This window comes from Mirounga angustirostris, unplaced genomic scaffold (genome assembly GCF_029215605.1).
Source record: "Mirounga angustirostris isolate CCGP_5_RB_7025 unplaced genomic scaffold, mMirAng1.0.hap1 SCAF_1, whole genome shotgun sequence".
Lineage (NCBI taxonomy): Eukaryota > Metazoa > Chordata > Mammalia > Carnivora > Phocidae > Mirounga > Mirounga angustirostris.
This window is the reverse complement of record NW_026991709.1, coordinates 27,433,205-27,460,852: the sequence shown is the minus strand read 5'-3', so window position 1 is coordinate 27,460,852 and position 27,648 is coordinate 27,433,205. Positions and strand designations below refer to the sequence as shown.

Here is a 27,648-nt window from a genome sequence, read left to right as displayed (position 1 = left end):
ATATATATATATATATATATATATATATACACACACATACATATTTTAAATGAAAAATAGCTAGATTTTTGCCTGGTCTTTCTTTTGGAGGCTGGTGTGCTTAAATCATAAGCCTGAGTCTTTTTTTTTTTTTTTTTTTCCTGAGTCTTGAAATAAAGTACTAATTATAATAGCTCCCACACCTTATAATTGAAAAAATTAATGGTGTGCTCACACTTCCATAAAACACATAGAATTAAAACTTGGAGGAAGGGAGGGAAAAATAAAATGACATAATCCAAGGGGGAGACAAACCATAAGGGACTCCTAACCATAGGAAACAAACTGAGGGTTGCTGGAGGGGAAGGAGTTGGAGGGATGAGGTAACAGGGTGATGGGCATTAAGGAGGGCATGCGATGTAATGAGCATTGGGTGTTATACGCAACTAATGAATCACTGAACTCTACCTCTGAAAATAATAATATACTATATGTTAATTGAATTTAAATTAAAAAAATTTTATTGTGTCAGATTAAAAAAAAACTTGGACTAGAGAACATTAAAATTGATTTTAAAAATAGGAATCATTTTCAAAGAAGTCTTTTCATTTCTTTGAAAAATAAAAATTGTCCAAGTTTAACAGTTTGGAACTTCAGTAGTCCTGGAAATTTCAATAAGACAACTGCTCTGCTTGGGTTGCGTTTCCTTTACCTCATATTTTGAAAGTGTCTCCAAGAAAAAAGCTTACCTACTGTTCTCAGTTACTGCAACCCTGTACTGTCCATTGTCCAAACACTGAAAAGAGTTGCTTCGTATATTTCTATCCACTTATGGTTATTGATGACAAGAAAGTTATTCTGTTGTCAGCTGTTCCATGATGGCTAAATCACAGAAGCCTATAAATCTTTGAGAAGATAGCATAGAGAGGAATATTGTTAAGTTCTTGGAATAACAATGAGTTTCTTAATGGAAAAAGAAACATGAAGGAAATTTTTGATAAATTTAATCACATTAAATTAAGGATTGTCCCTCAAAAGATTCCCTAAGGTGAATAAAAAGACATGGCAATGTAGTGGGGGAGGATATTTGCAATGTGGAAGATGACAATGCAGTAATAAAATGATGTAAAGAGTAGACTTACGGCTTGGGGAAGATAAATATGACATACTTTCTGAAATGTTCCCAGATGTTTATCATTAAAAAACCAACAAAGATTGCTAAGAAAAACCAATACACAGCATTTTTTCAACAAAATTAAGTGACAAGGCATTTTCATAAGGTACAAAATACAAGTAGATGGAATCAAACTATGGGGTACACAATATTTTGTCAAGACTTGTCAGGTTTTGCAGAGGTGAGGGGTTGCCGAGTAAAGAAAAAGGGAAGTTCTATGTGTCCTAAGAACTCCAGAAAACAAATTACCAATAAATATCCATAAAAGGAGAAGATTCCTCCAAGTATATCAGAGAACAACCTGCAAAACAGAAGGCTCCATTGGCTTCAATATGTGGGTGAGCACAAAAGGACATGAGCACTAAGGTACTGCAAGAAATCAGAGGGAGCTGAGGCAGTCTAACCCTCAAGGAAATTAAAAAAAAAAAAAAAAAAAAAAAATTGGTCAAAACCAAAACTCTATTTCAGAAGGACAGAAATCATCTTGGAGGAAAAACTGCTGGGAATAGAATCCAGTTAAGATGGACCTAACCCAAAACTGTTAATCATCTGACTTGCATAAATTCCTACTCTTCCTGATGTACCATAATGGCATTCCTGCATCCCTAGGAATTAGTGAAAATATAGTGTGTATTATACCTGAAATGCTCAGTTACATCCTTTTCCCCCAATGCACAGTCACCTTGGTAAATGGACACTGGTCCCTTTAGGGGGAGGTTATGACTTAAAGTATTTATACTTCTGTGACACTATTGGGAACTTTCTTCAGGGGACTAAGCCTCCCCTTCTTTCAGGTTGCTCTGGGGCTACAAACTTGCATTTTGGAATTGGCTGAGGGCCCATGACTCTTCATTTTGGTCATTCAAGTTGAACTCCCATTCAACAGATTTACAATCTTTTCTTCAATTGGCTACTTAACTATTTCAGTCCTGGGACACCATAACAGATGTTGCCAAAGATCACATCTTCCAGTTACTTTGACTTTGGTTGTGGTGCCATTAAAGTAACCATGCCCACCTTGTCTCCACTACTTTAGTGACAACATGACCCCTACCTCTCTGTGATCCTATTATTCCCATTGAATTCTGGGAACCTATTTCAAGGACAACATTTCCCATTGTCATTTCTGATGCACAGAGAATAGCCACAAGAGTTCGTCAAGATTGTTGGTGATGACCTCACTAATATGTTTCCCAAGGATTTGATAAAGGGAATATTTGAATATTTTCTGGACTCTCCAGTAGACATAGTAGGTGAGTGAGCAGGTCTTACTCCAGCATTGCAATCTCCTTCAACTTTTGGCAACTCCATTTTTGGTATACCAAGCAAGTTCTGGCATCTCAATTTTGTTCAGTGTTGGCCACGTGTCAGTCCAAGTTTCAGACAACCAACCAAGAAAACTCTTATAGTTGCTCCTAGGCTTCCTAGCCAACAACTGAATCCCCAAGTCTCTGCCTAGTGCTTCGTATCAGTAGATTCAGCCAAATCCAATAGTATATTCCTTCACCCGGATCAAACATCCATTTTCACACATAGTCCTTAGGTTCCTCTCAATATAAAGATTTTATTTATTTATTTAACTGACAGAGAGACAGCTAGAGAAAGAATACAAGCAGGGGGAGTGGAAGAGGGAGAAGCACACTTCCCGCCAAGCAGGGAGCCCGATGCGGGGCTCAATCCCAGGGCCCTGGGATCATGACCTGAGCTGAAGGCAGCCTCTTAACCAACTGAGCCACCCACGTGTCCCAGGTTCCTCTCAATATAAATCGACAAATTTTGCATTACTTTTATGTGTGTGATGTCTCCTCTTAGGTCACACTTCACAGTTGAACCCTGGGACCTACTGGGACTTGAGTCTGAACGTAGACCTACAAGCAATAAGAGGTGGTAAGTGTGAAAATGTTGAGAAAGATCAGCAGTTTCCTACAGGACAGCTGCCTCAAGTGAGGCCATTACATTACATTGATTAGGCCAATCATTGACCTAACTTTAACATAAGAGATCCTGTAGTTTTGTGAATTCACTTTGCTTTTTCGTGCAGCCCCCGACAGAATTAAACTTCGGGTATGGTTTTAGAAATGGCCTTGAGGCTAAAAGAGACAAGTATTTCATGTAGGATAGTTGCAGCTTTCTTGTCCTTTACCCAGACTTTGAGATGGCAATTTAAGGCTCTGATCTCATCATTTTCTTTCTTCAAATTCTTCAGAGCACTGGGTATTATACGCAACTAATGAATCATTGAACACTACATGAAAAACTAATGTTGTACTATATGTTGGCTAATTGAATTTAAATTAAAACAAAAACAAAGTAACCAATCAACTCCAATTTCACTAAAATACGACCGCAGCTACTTAGTTACACGTCAAAGTCTTGCCTTCTAGAGGCATTTAATCATAGGTGATTTCAAGTAATAATTTAAGTCACAATTTTGCCATTGCCATCAATGGATTACCAGTGTTCCTTTCATATCAGTGCCTTTATGGTAAGCAACATTAATTTACTTTAATCAGATTGGAGATAAAAATGGTAGATTATCACACTGAAGATTCTGTTACCCTGAACCACTTTTGATACCAATAACTACATTTATGAGGCTGAATGAGGGAGTCACAACTATGAGTTGTGAGATAAAAATACTTATGATAATTAAAACTACAGAATTTGGGGAGGATTTGGGAGTGAAATTATGGGAGAGAAGTTGGGAAATTAGAGAAATTGTCACTGACCAGTCAACCTGGGAACCCAAGCACGCCCAGCTGCTAAGTGGGATTCTGGAGAGAAAGCTCACGGGGAGATCTATGAGAAGGTGTGCCTCCACCATAATGATGGTCTTGGGGCAACTGACAGCAGAGTTAGCAAAGAGCTGGGTGTGGAATGGGGGAGAGCAGATACAAACTAGAACATAATGGCATCTCTGCATGTGTTAGTCACCGCATCTAACCAATGGCCTTCAGAGAAAAAAGGCTAATTCTTCTATTTTCCCAACCTTGTGATTGTTTTGACCAATGCTAACTAGCAACCATAGAGAAAAGGAAGTTCTGGGAAATGGACTTAAGCTCTAACAGGTGACACACTGCAGACTATAATGAAGGCATGGAAGAAAAACAGCCACAAAGCAAATGTGTGTGTGTTTGTGTGTTTGTGTGTGTGTGTGTGTGTGTACATACATACAATATATGTTATACAAAAATGCCTGAGAATCCAATAAAAAAGTAAACTTGAATAGAGGCTTTACAAAAAGTCCAAATGACTGGTAAATATGGAAAAGTGCACAACTTCATTAATAATCAGGAAAATGCAAATTAAAACCACAATATGCCACCAAACACCCACAAGATTGGTAAAAAAATTAACTTCTGGCACTACCAAATGTTGGTGAGATGTGTATGTAGCAATAGGAACACTCAAATTATGTTCGTGGGTGTGTAAATTAGTGTAACCACTTTGGAAAATATTATTTTAACATTTAACATTATTTTAGAACATCTGAAGTTATAAGTACATTATACAGCAATTCCTAAGTATTTTTCCTAAAGATATTTGGGAATATGTGTATCAGCTTACACATACAAAAGTGTTCTTAGAAGCATTGTTCATAGTAGCAAAAACTAGAAACAACTCAAATAGCCATCAACAGTAAACTGATAAATTGTAGTATATTCCCATAATGGAATACTATACAGCAATAAAAAGGAGCAAACAATAGCTATATATGTCAACATAGGTGAATCTTATGTGATAACACTGAGTGAGAGAAGCAAGACAAAATCATATACAGTATCATTCTATTTATTTAACGTTCAAAAAAACCCTGGGTAAAATCAAAATATATAGGAATTCATTCATGAATGGTAAAATTAAAATAAAAATCAAGAAAAGGATTACCATATAAGTCAGGATAATGGCTACTTTGAGGAGGGAGGAAAGATGTGTGATTAGAAAAGGACATGGGGGAGACTTGCTTCCGATTTCTTATGATCGGATACGTTTTCATTTTCTGTATGTATGTAAGTTTGCAGTTGGAGATTGGAGCAGAATTGTCCCCTGGAGATATAAATTTGAGAATCAGCTCTGAGATGCGGTTAAAGTGAAGGGAATTTCCATGATATATAGTAAGATGACATAGAGAGAAGAGAGGAGGGCCCAGGCCTGAGTTTTGAGGAGCATAAAAGGGCCTGTGCTCGAGGGAAAATGAGGGCAGGAAATAGAGAATATCAAATGAAGTAGGAAAGTCTTGTGTCTGTTAGTCTAAGACAGAAGAGTTTTTCAACAAGTAGGAACTGGTGTTTCTGAGTAAAATGGGGACAGAAGAGTCTGTTATCTGCACAAGGGTTATCTCTAGAGTGGCGGAGACAGAAGGCATCATAGAACATCTTCAAGAATCCATCAGGGACTCTGCATCTAGAAAGCACTGTCATTAACAAGATACTTACAATATTGGATAAAATATTAGAGTAGTTTTAATGCATCCCTCAGGCTGGGAAGAAAGTGAGGAATACTCTCAATGGCCAAGAATCACGTAAGCCTAGACCTATTCTGATCAACTATGCCAAAAGGAAGATTAAATTACTTTTCTAGTCTCCCCATAGAAAATATTACAAAATCATTAACATGTGAAGAGACATGGCCAAAAATGTCAGAAAATATTATTGAGATGACTGGATTTAATTATATTTGTTAGTATTTATCATATTTTTATAATTTTTGCTATTTCTTTTCCTATTCCAGTAAATATTAACTTTCCTACATAATTTTACATTTTTCATTTAAAAGCTCCTCCTCCCACCATAAAGTGGATCTTTGGGCCCATAAAATTTAATTCAGGCCAGTAAGCTGGGGAAAGAACAAAAAGCCCAGGAAAAAGAATAAGCATTAGGAAAAAGGGGAAAAACCTTCCCAAGGAAGGCAGTAAAGAAACATGTCTTTTTCGTCCTTTGCTCTGGATGAAGGGAGAAATTCACAGCCACAAGCTGCTTATCTGGGGATATGGTTTGAGGCTGGAATTGACATTTTATCCATGGTCTCAAAAATCTCAAGATGAGAGCTTTTTCCTTTGAAGGTTGGTAGTAGCAGCAGGAATCTGGCAGCAGGAGCAAATTCAAATCCTTTTGTGTGTCAAACAACTTATACCTAGAAGGACTGAAAACAGAAAATGAAAAGTTTTGGCTCTCAGCAACATGGTTTTTAAATTGATTTTATATAAGCCACGACCAAGAGGTAAATATAAACATTTGCAGAAATTGGCATAAAGAGCCCTTTCAGATGTTGATGTTGGAAAAGAATTTGCCCCCATTTTGATGGCAGTTAGGCATTAGGAGAGGAAGAATTTTAGAAAAGTAGAAGTGTTGAAATAGCATGACAGATATGATCACATTTATCAGATTGATAAAGCTTCCAATAAATGTGGCCTTAAAATATCTTTAGAACCTCTCTCTTATCCCACGTTGAGGTGGGTCCAGAGGAGCACTACCTAGATTCCCTTGGTGGGGAGCAGTCCTGCCCAGGGTCTGCCTCAGGGCAAAGGGCTGCTTCATCCAAGGGCATGCCCACCTGGGGTCCCACAGATGCATGGAGTAAATAAAGGTCATGCCATTTTGGCCCAATGCAGGGCCATATATGCTCCAGAGTTCCCCACTGGATTGGCAAAGGCTTTGGTCCTCACTCTTGTCCTTCTCTCACTATCTAGTCCCAGCTTCCCCTATCACTTCCACAGGTGATCTTTTCTGCACACAAACTGCCTCAATGTGAGCTTCTGGAAAAATGCAGTCAGTGACACATGTCTACCCAATTAGATGTGACTACTTTTCTCAAGTATATTGATGCAAAAATCGAACCAAGTTCATTTTATAAGAAATTCTCTCATTACAGGTTAATAAATGTGTGTTCTGGTTCATAAATGTCTATAATGTTTCATTAATCCAAACTAGTTCATCAAAATATGATCATCCTGGTTAATAGTACTCAAAAAAGTAAAGAAAAATGATTGAACTAGAGGCTCTCCTAATGTGAAAATTTACTAACAATTTTGTTAAATTTTTCTATGCCTTCACTAGTGTGTGTATATTGGGCATTCTTTTGATCACTTTATTGATAATTTTAAAAGCGCTTCTAGTTGAAGAAGGGATAGTTACACGCAATAATTCGATTGTTGTCTTCTAAATTCCCAGTAGGTGGTGTCATAATACTGTATTTAGGGAATAGTTTGTTGTTTTTTTTTTTATAAGTGGAAAAAAAGAAAACGCTAATATACTTGCTCAAATACATGTACTTTTATTTTAAAAGCTTCTTTACTTTTTCTTCTAAGGTGGCACTATTATAAACACCTTAATTCTTTGTAAAATGTTTCAATTCATATTTTTACAAAAAGTGAGTACTAAGTGACAGCATTTTATTCTTTTATTCTCTGGAGTTATACAAGACTACACAATCAGTAGAGTAGGATGGCCAAAATATTTCCAAAAATTTTTTCCCAGAATCTTTCTTTTTGCTCTCATATCTTGGACATATGAAAAAAGAAACTGTTCTTGTTCTGGAATTCAAACAGGAATGCAGGACCTGTCATTATAACCATTATAACCTTTATTTTGCACTGAAAATGTTTTCTACTTTTAGCTACTCTTTTGAACTATCAATAACATAAGTGATTGACCTTGCTGGAAATCCAGCTATTTCTAGCTGAATTGAATGTAGTCTTAATTTGCCTACCTTACCCTTTAGTAATCCTTGTATTTGCTTTGGCAATATAATACATGCTAATGTATTATAGTTGTAACTCAGAGGATAGTATGGCCTCAGTGTAAGGATGACTCTCAACATGCCCTGTAACATTTCATGTTCTCGGTGTCTTCCCAGCTAGATTATACACCCTTTGAAGATAGAGCCTGTGGATTAGTGGGGTTTGTTTGCTTGCTTGTTTGGTAACCCCACAAAGCCTAAACTATGCAAAATTACATAGATATTTGGAAAATGTTTGTTAAATAAATGTGCTACTATTTAAATTTAATAATTAACTTCTCCTTGAAATGTTCCTACCCCCCAGAGATTAGGTATCTACATTATTTTGGTAATTTAATGCTTGTGATACTTCAGTAGTCAGGAATCTGAAGATGTATGCTCCCCATAGGGTTGGTCTTTAATGGAATGATATAAATTCTTTTGAAAAAGTTATAAATATTTCACTTATTTTTTAAAAGTCTACTAAAGAAGTTAAAGCATTTTAACTTCCTATTTTCTGAAATTAAAAAAATTTAGATGAGATAACTTTAAGTTAAAAAAATAGTTTTCAAAAACTACTGAGATATCTCATTACTTTCAAGAAAATGTTGAACACTCAGGCCCTTGAAAGGGCAGAAAGTAAGGCAGTCTCGGGGAGTTAGCCATAAGAACCATTGACATTTCCTGGGGAAGTTGTCTCTAGACATTATTACTGAGTTTAGTGGTTTGAAGAACTATTCCCTGAAGGCTCCATAGGAGCTCTCTGGATTTGACCCTACGTTGTAATGGCCACCAATGAACAGAAATAATGATATTTCTCCTTGAGAGCCAAGATCTATTACCCCAGGTGTTAGAGTTGAATTGTGTTTCCTTAAAATCCATATGTTGAAGTTGTAACTTCCCATTACCTCAGAATATGGCCGTATTTGTAGGTAGGGTTATTAAAGAGTAATTACGAGAAAATGCAATGATTAAAGTTGGCCCTAATTCAGTATGACTGGTGACCTTGTAAGAAGAAGAAATTGATACACAGACATGTAGAGATGGAAGATTCTGTGAAGACACAGGAAGAAGATGGCCATTTACAGGCTCAGGAGAGAAGCCTCAGAAGAACCAATCTTGTCAACACCTTGTTCTTGGACTTCTCCAGAAGTCCAAGAAATGTGAGAAAATAAATTTCCATTTTTAAGCCACTCAAATTGTCGTATTCTGTTATGGCACCCTAGCAAACTAATATACCAGATAATGTTTGGATGATCTTTTTGGTTTCTTCCTTTAGTGCAAATGTTCTCTAATCTTTCCTTTGCCTAAAAATGAAAGAGGAACTTTGTAGAATGCAAATCTGGGCATCAAACACAAACATTGGGTCAGCAGATTTGCTTCTAACCAAGGTGGTCTCTAGTGGCATGAGTAGGCCAATATTCTCTTTTTTGGATTCCATAAACCTGGTAGGAAGTGACTCTTCCTTGAGGTAAAACAAAACAAAACCAAAAACAAACAAAAATAACTCTCCCAAATTGATTCAGAAACCTAAGGTCAAGAACTAAAATTTTGAGTGGAGTTTTTATTTCTGGGAATGACATAATCATTTGCTTCAAAGCAGTCATTCCTGCTTGGAAAAGAAAAAAAAAAAAAGCTGCACAAAATAAAGTACACGTAGCTACATGAAGGCATTGGAGAACTACCTAAGTAATGAAGACTGAGGATATGCATAGGCCTGAATCCAGGAAAGAACCAAGTTGGGTAAGCCCAACATCAGATGTTGCTTTTCTCTTCGATGCCTTTACCAATTCCTAAAGAGGCAGCTCTGAGGTGGTGTAGCTGAGTAGTGTTTTTGGCTGATTTATGGAGCTTGAGAGGATGGGAAGGATTGAGGTTCAGGACCCATAAAGAGGGAGAGATCTTGGAAAACACCTTGTACTGACACTTTGAAAGGTTATACTCCAAGAACAAGAGTAAACAGAAATAGGCCTTCGGAAGGACTAAAGCCCAGGTTTGAGTCTTTTCAATGACTGATGAGATTACTGTGAATTGCTAGCTGGGTTGACTGCTAGAAATAAAAGATACATCATTCTGAGCCTGATACAGTCTCTTCAAACTTTACATATAATATCAAGCAAGCTGAATCAGACAAAGCAAAATAAGTACAACAAAAACTAGCAGAAAAGAAGACATGACCTTGAATTTAAATGACAAGGAAAAATCATTAGGAAAAGATACCTGGGAGAACCAGATCATGAAAAGATCATGCAAAGACTTTAAAATAAATGTTATAAATAGGTTCAAGGAAGGAATTCATTGGCAAAATAGAAAATTTCAAATGGCAATTAGAAATGTAAGAAAGAATGAAGAGCAAAATAAAAAGTAAATATGTGGGAGAAAAAACACTTCTGGAATGGTGGAGTAAGAACCTCTGAAAATATATTCCTCCAGAAAAACTATGAGAACTTATAGAAAATGATTAAAACCAACTTTTTTTAGCACTCTGGAAATAAATCAAAGGACTGTAACAGTCTGAGGAATGTATATTCATCAAAAATGACAATCTAGGTAAGAAGAATGAGCTCTGTGGCATTTTAACCTGCCCTATTCTCATCCCCCTCCTCCCACCCCATAGTAGCCTTGAAAGCCAGGGGCTAAGTAACACTGAAGAGGGCGGAATGGATTTGGCACTCTCCAAAAGCCTCATCTCCAGATAATTGTTACTACTACACGTGTCTGGCAGCTACCTGGAACGTCCATTTCAAAGGACTTATCTTTAGGTGAACTGACACAGAATTTGCTCAGTGGGAAAGGTTCTATGCCCAGAGCATTTGTGAAAAAAATTCAGTGACAATTATCTAACATCCAGGTAGCTGACCGAGTTGGTGATACCAGCTGGGGCAAACAAGAGGCTGGCCCAAAAACATAAAAGGAAAATTTGGAGAATAAGATGCTCATATGGAGTTTTAAAAAAAGCTCTGACATAGTCCTGGGGATGTAGAAGGTCAGGCACATGGGCAAGGCTACGGTGTGTCCAGGACAGGAAAGATCTAAGAAGACCTTAATCTCTCACAAAAAGAAAATCAAGCAGAGTATGCTGGCCTTGGTAAATTGAGAAGGCAGAAGTTACAATGCACAGAGGCTGAGATGGCTGGAATTTGTGCCACAGAATACCTAAGAGGAGAGGGCCATTTTGAGTTTGTTCAGAGGTTAGAAATGTGGATTTTATGTTCTTTTGCTGTCTCTCTCCTTCCCAGAGCTTTTTCTCACTTCGGTGGTGTTTTCCTGGTATCAGTTTTCTGGCTCTTCTCAGTCAGAAATACAGTGTGATTTTTTTACAAATGCCCCATTACCACTGGATGGCCTCAAAGACTGCAATTAACTTTAGGCTAAAAGTGCCTCCTTCTAATTGTTCCACTCCTTCCCCTGAGGGTATACTACACATCCAGTTCTGTCTTCTTCAGTTCACTCTCCGTTGCCTTTCTGTATTAGTCCAAGTTTTATAGGTGCTTCTTGTGAGGTGCGTCCTCTGATAGAACATTACTCCACCATTAGTGGAAACCTTCAGATTGATTAATCTCCAGAGTTCTGAAAAAAATTGATACCGATAAATACCTGGTAGAAAATTTGTAAAAAGCAACATCTGTTGTATACATCTAATTTATTCTGAATATAAAGGCACTGATAAGGTTAATGTTAATTTGAACCAGTACATGCAAGGGCATATCAAATATGCCTAAGTCCCCAATTAGCATAAAATACTTAGCCTAACACCCAACAGACAAGAACAACACTGGACTCCCTGCCTGTCTTCAGGATGCACTGATCTTGCTGAAGACAGTTATGTGAGGTTATTATGACCACCTACTTCTGTTTGGGTAGAGAGTACTTGTGAACAAAGGATCAGCTGGAAATAAACAATAGCCAAAGGAAATAGAATGTCTGGTCAAATAATAAACATAAAGTAGTACAGATCTTTCCAGTCTATCAGCTGTCATGGCTTGTTTGCTTAATTGATTGATTGCTTAATTAGTTTGTTGAATGAAAATAAATGCATTTTATAACAGTAAGTAGTTTCCTTGGTTATTTCTTTTAACTGTCATCCTCAGCCAGATCTTTGCTGTAACCTGTAGTAGAATCTAAATTTAGAGTGTACAAATTAAATTGGCAGATGACTTAAATACAACAGCCTTGCAACTCCTGTGCTGTAGCTACCTAGTAGTTAGTTCTATTCCGTTTTTTAACTTTCAAAATTAGATATTATCATTAATAATTTATATAGGCAAGTTGTTTTATACTTATAGACATTAATCATTCAATATTTCTTATGTTCCAACTGTCATCCTCTCATCAATTTTCTTCTTATTGAAGTACATCTGAAGTTCCTCTCATTAAGGTGATAAACATTCAAAGATTTTGATTTCTGAAATGTCTTTACTTCACCCTTGTTCTAGTAATAGAGTTTGGCTGGATACACAATTCTTGGTTGATATGTATTTTCTCACATTTTTTCTTTCTACTATCTCTGGCTTCCCTTGTTAATGTTGAAATTTCCATCATTAATCTGTCTATCATCAGTCAATCTATCATGCCTTTGTAGGTGGTCTCCTTTTGCTCTCTGATGTTTTTAAGATCTTCTTTATTTGTTTGGTGTTTGTATTTTCACTACAATATTTCCAGGTGTATATTTCTTTGTATTTTTCTTGTTTGAGATATACTGGCAGATATTTTTCTTCCACATAATCATTGAGGGACTGAATTCTTTTTGTGTCCCAATGACTCACTTTTCATAGTCTTAATCCAGCCAGCAGAAAGGAAAAGAGACTGTTGGGGAGGCACATTAGCTTTTTAGTATCTTTGGCTCAGAATGACATATGTCAATCATTTCCACTCATTTTTCATTGAGCAAACAGTAGTCACAAGACTACAGCTAGATGCTAGTGGGGCAGCTGCTTCATAATCCATCTTTTTATTTCCAGGTATAGAACACATTTTTCCTCTCTCCAAGGAAAATAACCTGAAGTCACTCAGCTATTACATTATTAGACAAAAGTCAAAGCTCTTTAGGTGATATTCAGTGTAGTAGGCTGAATAATGGCCACCCACAGATATCAGGTCCTAATCCCTAGAACATACCCATGTTACCTTTTAAGGAAAAGAGTCTTTGCATATGTGCTTAAGTTAAGGATCTTGACATTGGAGATTATTCTGGATTATGTGAATGAATTTTAGATGCAATCATAAGTGTCCTTATGAGAGAGGGAGAAGGAAATTGAGACAGAAGAAGAGAAGACAGAAAAGGAGAAGACCATGTAAAGATGGATGCAGAGATTGGAGTGATGGGACCACAGGAAAGGAATAACAGCAAACACCAACAGCTGGAAGAGGGAAGGAATGGATACTCCCCAAGAGTTTCTAGAGGAAGCAGAGACTTGCCAACACCTTGATTTCAGCCCAGGGAAATTTGACATTGTACTTCTGGCCCCCAGATATGTAAGAGAATAAATTTCTGTTGGTTGAAGTCACCAAGTTTGTGATAACTTGTTATACTAACTACAGGAAACTAATATATTCAGGCACTCTTCGTGATCATTTGAGCATCTTTTTGCAGTGGGTCCTAAGGACAGTGAAAAAAATTAAGTAGTCATCAGACATCCTTTATCCTTCTTGGAGAAGAGAGATTAGTCATGGATGCCATATTATCATGTCTGATGTTTTTGGCTTGATGAAACATGCATGAGGAACATGCAAAGTAGGTTTGTCTCCTCAGTGTTTTTTGGGGTCGTCATCTTGCTTTTATAACATAGATAGCCCACAAGGAACTAAGTTTACTAGACTGTGAACTATTATAGTCAATTACAATTGGAGTGTATTTAATCTATCACTTTTCTTTTAGCTGTGATGCTTAAGGAATGAGAGACTTAACCTTGATGGTGTATATAGTGAAAATGATTTTTGAGCTTCCAGTATCTTTTCACCCTACCTCAGCTAATGTCATCCTAATTTCCACTGAGTTAAGTCTCCCAATTTGTGTCATTTTAGTGAGACTGAAAAAATCACAATGCTCACTCTTCCAAGCAAGGAACGGGCATATGACTAAGCTGGAGAAACTGGGCTTCCATTCTGAGGACTTTGACTTTTGAGTAGAAAAACAAGGACAGAAGAGTGTTCGGAACTCATCCTAGAGAGGATGATCAAGTATGTGTGTTGCCTGGAACTCCAGAGAAGCTTTTGGTCCAAGCCTTTCCAGAGCCTGACCCTCAGGCTTTCCAGAACCTGACTTCCTGCTAATATTGTAAGCTGCACCCAATAACATTAAAGTCAATTTCATACTTGCTTAAATTGGACATCATAAGTTTCTGTTGCTTGCAACTAAATAACCTTAAATCTATAAGAAGTTACAAAACTAAATTCTGACATCTTGATGGTATTTTGCACCTGGAGGAGAGGGAGACAGTGTACCTTTTAATGGGAAAATTATGAAAAGAAATGTTAACCTACATATTTATTTGGCTAAAGGCAAAAGTTGTCCTTAATATCTCTAAATATTTTCCCAGTTCCTTCGCTCCGTGTGCTTTAAAATACCTCCATTAGTGATAGTGTTGGCAGCCTTCTATTCTGGCAGGTTCAGAAGTATTTTAAGTTATATAATCTAATATGTAAGCAAATCTACTTCTTTTTAAAAGTACAAAGTCGATCTCATTTTATTTGGCCTTTTTACTGATCAATACCTGTGTAGATATTTCAGCAACATTTCCTCTAAATGAAATTTTCTTTCAAACAGCAGAGATCAACAAATTAGTTTGATAATATTTATTCTAATAAATGGTATATTTATGTTGGCAGTAAGTGGATACTTTAAAAATAATGTCTACTTAAAGAATAACTGTGGGATCATATTTTTTTAAAATAGTGTTTTAGATTTTCTATGTTATTATACCATGATTTTTTTGGAAACAATTTCATGCTTATATTGGCAGGTACTATTGAATTAAAAACTGGGTCTTCATTCAGGGTCCATAAGGAGAGAGGAATCACAGAATTTAAACAAAGAAAGTTTAATATGAAGAATTAATAATTATAACCAATCCAGATTACTTGCCACAGAAAAAACTAAAGAATAATAGAACAGATACAGGGAAAAGCCATTACCTCTAAGCCTGAGAGGCAAAGCACAAAGGAATAAATCTGAAAGAGATACTCCTCCCCTCCAATGGGGCAGTGCCATTCAGCAGAACTCACTGGTGGGGAGGGGGCACCACTGGGTGTCGTATGCCCTGCTGGATATTGTGTGCCAAAGGAGCAAGCCGAGAAAAATGCACTGCAAGGAAGCTTCATTTTTCCAGCTGTGTTCTTTCTGGCCATCTGCTGACAACATTGAACATTGTGTCACCTGAGTAAAGGGAAATGTTTACAGGAGCTATCTCCAATATCATAAGTAGAGCAATGGAGGGTGGATTTGGAAATGAGAGGTAATCAATTGATAACTGGCACAAGATAAGTGAGATTGCTTTCTTTTTCCTAAGTGAAAGCAAAGGATTTTTTTAAACTTGGAATCCATCGATTTATCCAATCAGGGAAATCAGTCCTTGGGTAGAATTTTACATAGAGCTTCATATAGGTGTTTAAACTGCAAAAAATATTTCATGTTTAGGTTTTGGAATATTCCCTTGAAATATTTAGGTTCATTTATGCAATGAAAACACTGGAATTCTTAGTTTTAGTCTGTGAAAATTCTCCGTTGGAGAATAATTTTCTTATAAATGAGACAGCCTGCCCACAAACAGTCCATTCCCTAAGGGGAAAATCTGTGGTTTCTTAAAAATTGAGTTCAGATTGTATTTGTGTGGTTAAGGCCAAGCTGATTTTTATGTACTGCTGATTCATCCAGACATGGAATTGTATCCCATCCCACATGATTGGATGGGAATAAATAGGCCATCAGCTGAGGTTGCATGTACAACACATTGTAAACTGTAAAAGCAGTATGTAAAAGCTGTTCCATAAGGTTTCTGTTTCGACTTTGCTTTCTCTAATGTCATTTAACTCCCATAAAATTGTTCCAATTCTCCTTTCAGAAACGATTCTTACGAGCTGTTGAAGTGACATAGCAGTGCTCAACAGGTGGGCCAATTAACAATTTACTCTTCATGACTCTCTGGGACTATTGGAATTTACTATAAAGTAGCAGATTCTAGATATCATCTGTAGGAAAACTAACTCCTGCCCAAGGGGGTCTGAACATTATTAGAACTTCAGACAGCTGCCACCCCCCACCCACCCAGGACTTTCTCTGGAAATCCTGGCATTTCATCCTACCCTTGTAATGTTCTGAATCCTCATTGTCCAAAGTTTGTTCTGAGGTGACTGCAGAACCAATCAGAGAACTCGACTGGAGCAGAGGTTTGCTATTTCTCAAGATGTTACACAGAAATATGACTGCATCCTAAGAATCAGAAAGAATGTTATATAAGTTCTTTATTTTTGTGCTAAGATTTCCGGAGTTTACCTACCAACATAAGGATTAACCTTATCTCAAAGTTAATTCATAAAGGTTAAGAGTTTCTAAACATCGCTACCATGTTTCCCAATTGTGCACAATCATTTATAATTTAAGCAGAAAGGAAATACAGCATGGGTAAAGCTAAAGTGTTTGCCTCTCGTATTTCTATCTAAACTGTATAGCTGGAAGGGGGGATGTCTCGGATACCGGAGAGTTGAGCATGGGCTGCTTAGCACATCACATGCTGGTTTCTGTAAAGTTTCTGTAACAGTGTTATCTAAGTAGTATAGATTCTCCCTCTTTAAATTAATTCCACCCCCCCAAACTCCTCATCTTTTAATTACTGTAAAAACTGGTTTCAATTTGCTTGCAAGTAATTTTCTGCTTCCTACGTTTTTGTGGTTTGCTAATTTGGAAAGAATTATAATCAGTGTACTCTACCAGAGAAAACTCTGTAATATGGCAGAGTCCAGGGTAGAAAAGTTCCATTTTCTGTGTTTTGGGCAGCTTTCAAGAACTTTATTCACAGTCAGTTGGTCCAGTCAGATGGTCTTATTTGTTTTATAAGACAAGAAACAATTCCTTACAAATATGGTAATATGTTAGAGCTGCTGCATAAGAAAAGAACTAACTCACTCCCTACTTCCCTTCCTCCCTTCCTTCCTTCCTTCCTTTTTTATTTTATATTCAGGTTGAATATTCTCCTTCTTTTTCATTACAGGACCCATCCCTGAGATTTACAAAACTCCAAATAAAACTGATAAAAGTGGAGAATGATAAATTTATCTTTTTATATTCATTTAAATGAAAAATTTAGTCATCCACAATTTTTTTTCTCTTGAGATTAAAAACCAGGTGAAAGATACCATGTTAAGACAAATGACCATGCAACTGAAGCTATCCAATGGTTTTGAAACCCTAGCAGGGTCTGCCAACTCTTGTTTTTAAGAGCGGAGAGGTTTATGAGAACTTTTATAGTCTTATCTTGGAGGGAAAAACAATCTATAAAAAGCCTTGTATTGCTTCTGAATCATGACATTATCTCATAAATAAAGACTCAATAAAATTTGACTATAAAAGGAGAGAAAGAAGGAATACTATTTATAGTGAAATGGTATCTTAAAGACTATCAAATTCAGTGAAATAATTTGGGGCTTGCTTTTCCAAAGAACAAGGTACGGAAAACTCTTTAGGGAGGGAAAGTAGTTTGGAGCAAATACAAAATTAACTATTTAACTTAAAGTTTGATGGCCCACTTGTCTTTTGCGTTGTGTATCATCTTGACTGGAACATGCCCAGATATTTGGCTAAATGTTATTTCTGGGTGTGTCTGTGAAAGTGATTCCAGGTGGGTTGTTGAAGGGTACTTCAGTACTTCTGGGTTAGGGTGAAAATTCAGGTTTTCCACTAAACCTTTGCTGATACCTCCCTTGTCTAGAATGCCTGCTTACTGTTTCCTATGTGGCCTCCACTGGCATGTGGGGCAAGGACAGAGGTGGCTTCATTACCCCTGAGCAGTGCTAAGAGTTCTGACTCTCCACTAGTCCTCATCTGACACCACTGAAGCATGGAGGGGGAGGAGTTCTTTATTACCACAGTGAGGCGGTAGAACCCAGAGTTTACTGACACCTGAAGAGTAGGGTGGAATTCATTAATGCTTGAAGGAGCTGGATTTCCCACCTCCTCACTCAGTCTTCTCCAGCACCACACCAACAGGTCAGGGTCAGGGTGGAAGTCTAGACGTTTCATTTAGCCTGTGTTGACCCAGAAAGGTGGGGTTGGCATGGGGGTTGCAGTTTTTTCTGTGGCATTTGTTTGGTGTTCAGTTGTGATTGTCTAAGATGCCCCTTTCCTGGTCCTTTGGGCAGAGAAAAGTAGACTTGCTGAGGCTTAGTTATCTGTGCCCATTAGCATTTCCTGCTTGCTGGCCTTTTCAGTTACCAGTCTGGGGCATATGAAGCAGAAAGGAAACCCAGGGATCTCACCCTGGTATCATTCCTTGAGTCCACAGTCCTTAGCCAGTTTGTCTTCTTTTTTCGACCATTCAGAGCCTTCTTTTGTTTGTTATATATAGTGTCCAGGATATTTAGCTGTACCTAGTGGGAGAAATAGGGAAAAGTTCCTCTAATCCATCTTTCCAAATTGAGAATGAGTTTTTTAGTGATTAGTTGTAAAGGTATTAAAGAAAAAGAAAGGAAGCTTGAGCCAAATGGGAGTACGATGGAAAGGAAATCATTTAAAAAGCCAAAAAAAAAAAAAAAAGTGAGAGACGGGAGACAGGGATTAATTTGACTGCATATGGTGAAACTGCACATTGGCTGTTGTGACCAGAATGTTCTCACAATGGTATTTCCCAACCATGGCCATATTGTCCACAAATATGTAGACTTACCCCTAAGCTGTCCCTCAGGACAATGGGATGGAAATGCCCAATCGTCAAGCAATAGTAGTGGCTCACCGAAACTTTCTCCAGGATTCTTGCTTAAGTGCTGGGCAGACCTGGCACCAGGGTCATTGCCTGCCTGCTTGGTTATGTGATAAACAAGTGTTGTTTATTTTTTTTCCCTACCCATTTGCAAACTTGACTTCTCTCATTATGGTTCCAGGTAAAAGCAATACAAATCTTGGTGTTGCCAGAAATTCCATTTAAAAGAGAACGTCATGGTTTTACCAGACTTGTGAGCCCTGAGCTTTTATTTTAACCCACATCTCATAACCTCAAAATATCCCAACCTATGCAAATCAAGTTGTTTTTGGTAGAAGGAAGTTCCCCAGAAACCTAAAAATCCCCTGTCCTTCAGTTCTCCAGTGTTCCATCATTGAAGTCACAATTTTCATATTTATTTCATGAGAATCATATCTGATTTTCATTTCTCGCTCTCTTAGCTTAGCCAGCTGGGGTGAGAATTCTCACAGTATGGATTGATGTTTAATATCAAGATAGATTCATGACTGAGAAACCAGTGAAACAATTATTTTAAGAAACTTAACACCAAACATATCACCTGGGACCAGTGTTGAAATTTGCTCTGCATGTTTAATCAGCAAATTAGGGTTTGTCCAGCATGTGTCAAGTATACAGTTTGAATGTGTGCTCCTTTACTCCAGTTTAAGGAGTGAGGCAGGCCTTAAGAGAATTTGAGGCAGTTGGCAATTTTCTTAGATATCTGAGTCCTACACCACAGAACCTCATTAGTACTTCTGCAGAGGATGCGAGAAAAGCGAATGTGTCACAAGTCAAGAACTGGACTTGAGGGGTTCTGTTTTCTAGAAAAAATGCAAGTAATAATAATACACTCATATTGTCACATATCAGCATACCTAGATGTTTCCAGGTACACATTAAGTGAATTTATGAAAACCTCTATGGAGAATTACAAAAACTTGCCATGGTCTCTGTCTTGCTCCACCATTTCAGTGTGGGTCATGCTTGAAGGAGGGAGGATATCTCCATAGGCTACTTGTATTTTGAAATAAAATAGAGATTGTTGGTTGTTCACTACAAGTATTTGTACTTCTGAAGATTTCGATACCTAGAACAGTGATTGGTATATATAATAGGTATTCAGTAAACATGTGTTCATTGACCAAATTCCTCACTATCAAAAAATAATTTTCAGTATCACAGTTCCCCAAATTCTGGGTAGAACTCAAGCTTATCACCAAGATCCTAAGAGATAATGAATGCAGTTCTTAGGTGTGTGATTTATTTGACAGAAAACTGCAAATGTCATGGGTTAATATTTGGAAATATGAACAAAGATTCTCTCACCTTTGCTATTTTTTATATTTTTCTCTCAATCAGCTAGAACATTACTTATTTCCAAAGTATTTAATCAATTAATGATCTTTTAATCTCTTCAACATTTTTTTTTTAAAGGAGTATTTGATGAGTAACACAAAACTTTCTACCTGCCCATTGAAATAATAAAGATTCCTGGAGCTGGGGTCGGGGGGAAGGGGAATAAGATGGAGAAGCAATGAGTGGGTAAATAATGGGAATCCTTCAGGAAAAGGGAGATGGCTCCTTGTCTTGGATGAACTCAGAGATTCATTTAGACATTCCAGATGAGTTTGAGGGATTGGAGTACAAGTGATACCTGTATTCTATTTCCCAATACCCCTTGGAGACATCAGCATTACAGAATAGAAACCACTGTTTAGCATATTAATCAGATGAGTTAGGATACACTAGCCTGTGGTAAAAAAAAGAAAAATAATGACTTAATCTAGTAATCTAGACTTAATAGTAATGGCTAGACAAAAACATAATATTTCCTTTTTTAAAAATTTATTTATTTATTTATTTATTTATTTATTTATTTATTTATTTGAGAGAGAGCAAGGGCAGAGGGAGACAAGCAGACTCCCTGATGGATGTGGAGGCTGACCCAAGGCTGGATCTCATGACCCTGATATCATGACCTGAGCTGAAATCAAGAGTCTGACCTTAACAGACTGAGCCACCCAGGCATCTCCAACAGAAGTCTATTTCTTGATCAATAGCAGTCCTAATGGGTGTTCGAGATTATGACTCTCATTTAGGAAGCAAGGCCCTTTCCAGCTTGTATAGCTTGTATCTCTGCAACTTCTAGGGCCTTGTCTGTCTGTGTCATGACAACAAAGGGAGGAAGAACATAGAAGAGCCTGTTTGGAAGGTTTGGGGGCTAGACTAGAAGTGGTCCATATTATCTCTGCTCATATATCTCATTGGTTAAAACTCAGTTACATGGTCACATCTCTCAGGAAGAGAGGATGGAATATTTGTCCAGGAAAAAGATAAAATGAATTTAGGTGGATAAATATTTCTGTTCAACTGATGACAACACACACTTTGTTCACACCCTAAGTGAGAAACAAAGAAATAGAAACATCCCCTGAAACTAAGAGGAGCAAGGAAATTATGAGAGATCATAGATAGCCTGTCATCCTGTAAGTCTCTGTGACTTGTGAGATGAAGAGCAGCAGGATGATCCTACATACCCGAAAAGACGTGGGAGGTAGCCTTGAGAGAGGATGCATGAAGAGGCCTCTTGAATGGGAAGGACGAATGACTTAGTGACCTGTTTGGACAGAAATCGATGGAAGATGAATTATGGATTTTTCAGCCAATCCCAGGAGATGCCAGCCTGTATAGAAAGTAACACAAGGGCAAGATGCCCAGCAACTCCCTCCCACCCACCCACCCACCCATTCATTTAATAATGCATATTAAATTTTTGTGATCTGACTACTTAGAAGCTTGTTATAGAAAATAAACTAAGTAATAGAAAAATAAAATTGCATTTTGTGCACACCTGAATTTTTATACTGTGTTTTGTACCTATCACACATAATTAAATATTTAATCGTATTGCAAAAGAAATTAAGGATTTGTTAAATTTTTGAATATGTTAGCTCTAAATGCTCTCATTGGCCTCTGAAAAACTTAACTGACATAGATAGTTCCGAAATGTGTATAAAGTAGTCATATACCTTAAAGTACATTCTTTATCATATTATCGTATGATGGATTAGAGTATAAGCTATCACGTTCTACTCAGGTTTAATTCCCAGACCTCCTACAAAATAGCTTTGTGACTTTGGGTAAGGTACAATATCTTTCTATGCTCCTGTTTTCTCATCTGTATAAAGGCAGTACTGAAGTATCTAACTCTTAGGATTGTAAATAGGGCCATGGATGGGGTACTACATCAATGAGAGCACAGTGCCTAGTGGAGAGCATGTATCCTGTAAATACTACTAATACTTATTTGTACTTGCGGGGATTTATGTGTCTCGTAGCTACTGCCTGGGATGCTTTCATGACTCCCTCCCACTCCCCCCTCAGGCTTCCTTTCCATTCAAGTTACTGCTACTCATCCAGCCTTGTCAGCTCATACCATATATTACCTTCTTTTCAAAATTGCAACCATTTTCTCATCTCTGTTAACAAAATACTTTCTGTTTTCTTGGGAATGATGGTGTTGATAAAATGAGAATGGCAACTAGTTTTGTTTCTGTCACTGTGATTTTTAACCATTTTATTATGAATCTTCAAACTTCCCAATACTCTTTCGAAGTATGTTTTATTGTTTGCATTTTACGAGTAAGAAAATTGACACTCTGAGAGGATAAGTAATTTATCCAGCTTTATATTGCTAATAAGCAAGGAATCTAGAGCCAATCTGGTTTATTTGGTTTCTATTTACCATATTACTTTGCTATTCTTTCTTTTTTTTTTTAAAGATTTTATTTATTTATTTGACAGAGAGAGACAACGAGAGAGAGAGAGAGAGAACACAAGCAGGGGGTAGGGGCAGAGGGAGAAGGAGAAGCAGACTCCCCACTGAGCAAGGAACCGGATGTGGGACTTGATCCCAGGACCCGGGATCATGACCTGAGCAGAAGGCAGATGCTTAACTGACTGAGCCACCCAGGCATCCCTGCGATTATTTCTTCCCTGCATGTCTCCTTCACAAAACTGTGATCCCCTCAGTACTAGGAGGCATATTATTCTTCTTTGAATAATTCTTTATGCCTAAATAAGAAAAGGTTGAGTAACCTTGGAACTAATTTATGTAGTGTCTATTATTTTAAAAAATTTTTTGTCCGTTATGTATGAGCACATGTGTGCACATGTGCATATGTGACTGCTAGAGGAGAAAGAGTAGATCTACCTTTTCCTGCCAGATCTCCTCTCAGTAGAGTGGTATTTAGTTCCTACTAGATTATATTAGTTATATAATCATTAGTTATATTAAAAACATTTTTCTTTATTAATTAAATTAAATTATTTAAATTTTTTTCTTTAATTTCTTCCTGCCTCATTTTCTTAATCTGTAAAATAAGAACTGGGAATTGCCAAAGGGTAATTGCTCAATATCTGCAATGTAAGTGCCCAAACTGCAGCATCTACCAGAAAGAGCTCTGATGGTTAGGCATAATTTTGTAGAGCAACAGCTTGACAGTCTTGAGAAAAATTTTGTCTTGGGCTTTGCTGGTTATAGAGGCATGAGTGGGTTGACGTCAATCATAGAAACGTTTTGTGTTTCTCATGGAAGCAGAAGGAGGGTGATGGCATTCTGAGAGCCTGATCTTTCTTGGTTATAGAGGGATGTTCACTGAAGTGAATCGACACCAACCAAGTAGACAAATTTAAAACCAATTGTGGTGTTACCATTGCGTTATAACTGTCATTGGTGGATTAGACACATTTAGAACAAGTTCTGGTCGTTATATGTTCCCATGACTATAGAATCATCAGGATTTCCTTTGGAGTCTGTGGCCTTTTTATTCTTGGGCTCTCTTTCTGTCCTTCTTAAAGCAAACTGCAGAAGCAAACACTGGCATCAACAAGGGCCAACAGGTCCTCACCATTGTTGTTGATTTGCCTTAAAGGTGGGGCATAACAACATTTTAGACTCTGGCAAGTGTATGATAAAACAATTATAACAAAAAGTTCTATAAGAGAGGACTAGAAGGCAATTTTCAACCATGACACATTTTTCCAATTCTGACCAAGAAAACAAGTCTCAGGGACATTCTGTATCTACTTTATTCAGGGTGCTGTTTTGTTTTTCTAAATGCGCTTTATTGAGGAATAATCTGTATGCAATCAATTGTACTTATATTAAGTGTACATGAGTCTTGACAGACATATGTACCTATGCAAACACCAAATCAATCAAGATATAGAACATTTTCATTATCGAATAAAGTTTCCTCCTATCCCTTTGTAGTTAATTCCTCCCCACCCATCCTACCCCAAGCAATCACTCATCTGCATTCTGCCACTATAGATTAATTTTGCGTGTTCTAGAATTTCATATGACGAAGGTCACACAATATGCAGACTTTTGTGTCTGGATTCTTTTGAGAGCATAATATTTTTGATATTCATCCATGTTGTGTATGTCTGTAATCTGACTTCTAATTTGTGAGTGGTCCTCCATTGTATGCATACACCATTATTTATTTGTCTATTCAATAGTTGGTAAGCATTTGCATTGTTTCAAGCTGTTATTTTCAATAAAACTGTTATAAACTTCCATTTACAAATCTTTTTTAGACATCTGTGTTTTATTTATTATTGGGTAGCATGGTGGTGATAGTTGACCCTATAAGAAATTGCCAAAGAGTTCTCTTAAAATTTTTATATAACTTTACACTTTTACCAGTAATATTTGAGATTTTTATTGCTCTACTTCCTTGTCAGCACTTGGTATTGACGCCTTTTAAATTTTACCTATTTTATAAGATGTGTAATGATATCATATTGTAGTTTCAATTTGTATTTCTTTGATGATTAGTTATGTTGAGCATCTTTTCCTGTGTTTGTTCAGCTACTCATATATCTTTATGAAATATTTAGTCAAAATCTTGCCTTTTAAAATATTTTATTTTATTTTACTATTGAGTTGTAAGATTTCTTTATATATTCAGGATACATATGCTTTGTCAGATATGTAAATTACAGATATTTTCTCCTAGACTGTGGCTTGCATTTTCATTTTCATAATGGTGTCTTTCTAAGAGTAGATGTTTTTAAATTTCATGAGGTATTTTTATGTCTGTATCTGTGATCCATTTTAAGTTAATATTTTTGCATAGTATGATGTGAGCAATGAGGATAGTTGGTCCTAACCTGAGACCTAGTTGCTTCAGCACTGTTGAAAACACTATCCTTTTCTTGTTGAATTACCTTGCTATCTCTCTTGAAAATCCATCAATCATATATATGTGGGTCTATTTGTAGACTTTCTTTAGTCTATTACTTTGATCTCCCTATCTGTTCTCACTTTCACCAATGTCTTAATTACTATAAATACTCTAGTAAGTCCTGAAATCAGTAGCTTAAAAGTCTTTCAAATTTGTCCTTTAATTTCTCACATCAGGGTTCCACAGTTTTCAGTGCTTGAGTTGCTCATACTTTGTCAAATTATTCCTGAAGTGGTTTTTTGTGTGTGTAATAAATACCTCATAATGCATTGTTATTTAATTGACTATGACAGATGATTTCTTTTCCTAAACTAAAATACTGCTTATTAGGGTATAATTCTGATTCCTATAGTATATTAAAAAAAATTAGCATGTCTCTATTTCTATGTACTGCATAATATATAAATTATCCCAGGCCTTTCTCTCTTTCCAGGAAACTTCATTTATACAGTATATCTTGATATCACTTGCTTTTTACTTTGTGTGAACACATCAGTTAAGTATTATGTTGGTTTCTGTTTTCTCATTGCCTGTACCAGGAAGATATATCAGTAGAGCTTACATATGAAGAGATGCAGGCACCAAGACCAGAACAGAAGGTAGTACTGGTGCTCATGCAATTAATGATTTTGAGATTATCATCAATATGATTAAAAAAATTAACAAATAAAACAAGTTTTAAAATATTCTAGAGAATTCACAGGGCCTCTGCTGTTAAAAAAAAAAAAAACTGATTCAGATGGCACTAGTGAATGATGTAGAACATCATTTCAAATGCAGTTGTCCATATGGAATGGTCAGTTTTTCCTTGTACTGATCTGATTCTGAAATATACTAATTGCTTTGTAAACATCTGATAACCCTTATTTAGGTGATGTGACTTGCATTATGAAATCGCTTGCAAATTGGAGAAAATACAGAAAAAAAACAATACCACTTTATAATTTTCTTTTTATCACACTTTCTCAGCATTTTTGCCATAAAATTTCCTTGAGCAAAATGAATTTTGATCACTTCCCTGTCCTCTATGTAGGAAAATTGTGTATGTGTCTCTGTTTCCGCATTTGAAAAATAAAAATAATAAAAGCTGACTCATATGGTTATTGTAAGGACTAAATGAGAAAATACTTAAAAGTTCCTATAAAAAAAGAAGATGCCAAAGTAAGTTTCCTTACTTCCTTGATACCAGTGGATGAATAATAGAAAAAAGGCTTTAGCTAATTTTTGTTAGAAGCCAATTTGGCTTAATAGAAAAGATGCTTTAGCTAGTTTGGTTAGAAGAAATCATGACTTTGCCTCTACAGCTCCATGAATTGATGAATTTTCAAGTTTCATGTATATTTTTAAAAAATTATGTTAAAGTTTTTATTAATTCAATGGCATAACAGGAAAATTTCACAATATAAGCTCCAGTTTTTGGTATCCCACACTTTGATAATGTATCACACATTTGCCAACTACCATTTAACACTCAGTTGAGGATGATTGAATGAACAGACTACCAAGGACTTTTCTTCCTTTTGTATAAAGTTAACATTGATTGGGATTAACATTGATTAGTTAACATAACTAATCATAACTCTGATATGCTTCAGGGTAGCACAGATGATGTAGTGTAAAGTGAAATAGTCATCACTTAACCATGGCATAAATTCAATTATAATTGTGTCTTATATTATAAGGTATAATTAGGCAAAAATTAGGCTATGATTTCAGTTTATATAATTACTGTAGTAAAAGATATAATGTTTGAGTTAAGTAAGGCAATTGTGTTTTTCTGTGTTTTTGCATTCAACTCCTCTGTTACAGTTTCTACTTCCCATGAGTGGTTTTCTATTGTCCCCCTCTTAAAGTCATAATACACATTTACTTTTTCATTCACTTTCCACGTAATTTCATTTTCTATGAAAAAGCAAGCAGCTTGGCAAGGAAAAGAGAACTACAATATCAGCCTTTAGATGGTGTGGGTAAAACTAACAGGCACTTCCCTTTCAGCCCTGCTTTGACTTCAAGTCACTTGAACACTTCCTGAAAACAATTTAGTGTCAAAATGCCCATATAATGTGAAGACCATCTGCACTGAAAATGTTGCAGACTTAATGCAGTTAGGAGAACAAAACAAGATTATGTTTTTGATTATTGAATAGTATATAATATTTTGGTAACGTTATTAATATTCAGAAGGAATAGTAAGTGCATACAACATTATTATTAATATTCAGAAGGAATAGTCAATAAGTGCATACAACATTATTATTAATATTCAGAAGGAATAATCAGTAAGTGCATAGCATGTTGTAGTCTTTGATCAAGAAAAGAGGCAGATAAGTTGGCAGTATATGTTTTGCATTTCTAAGCTTCCTCAGATACTATTTGTAACTCCTATTGACTTAGGTGTTGTATGTTGGAATTGACAGCACATATAAAGATATGGATTTTAAGCTGTTGATTTGCTAGAGTCATTAAAAATCCTTGAGTTTGAAAAATAACAATAATGCTAGCCAATTGTTAGGTAATAGATATTTTCAAGTTAAAAGTAATTGCTACATTTTTTTTTTTTTTAAGATTTTATTTATTTATTTGACAGAGAGAG

General features: G+C 36.5%; 1 long non-coding RNA gene across 1 annotated transcript; it reads left to right on the top strand.

Annotated features, from left to right (window-relative positions):
- The first annotated feature begins 136 nt into the window (after window positions 1–136).
- LOC129045359 (uncharacterized) lies at window positions 137–16,869 on the top strand. The gene is made up of 3 exons (XR_008504978.2): window positions 137–3,040; window positions 13,895–14,147; window positions 15,931–16,869. It is a non-coding gene; the product is annotated as an uncharacterized LOC129045359 (long non-coding RNA).
- Window positions 16,870–27,648: the final 10,779 nt, after the last annotated feature.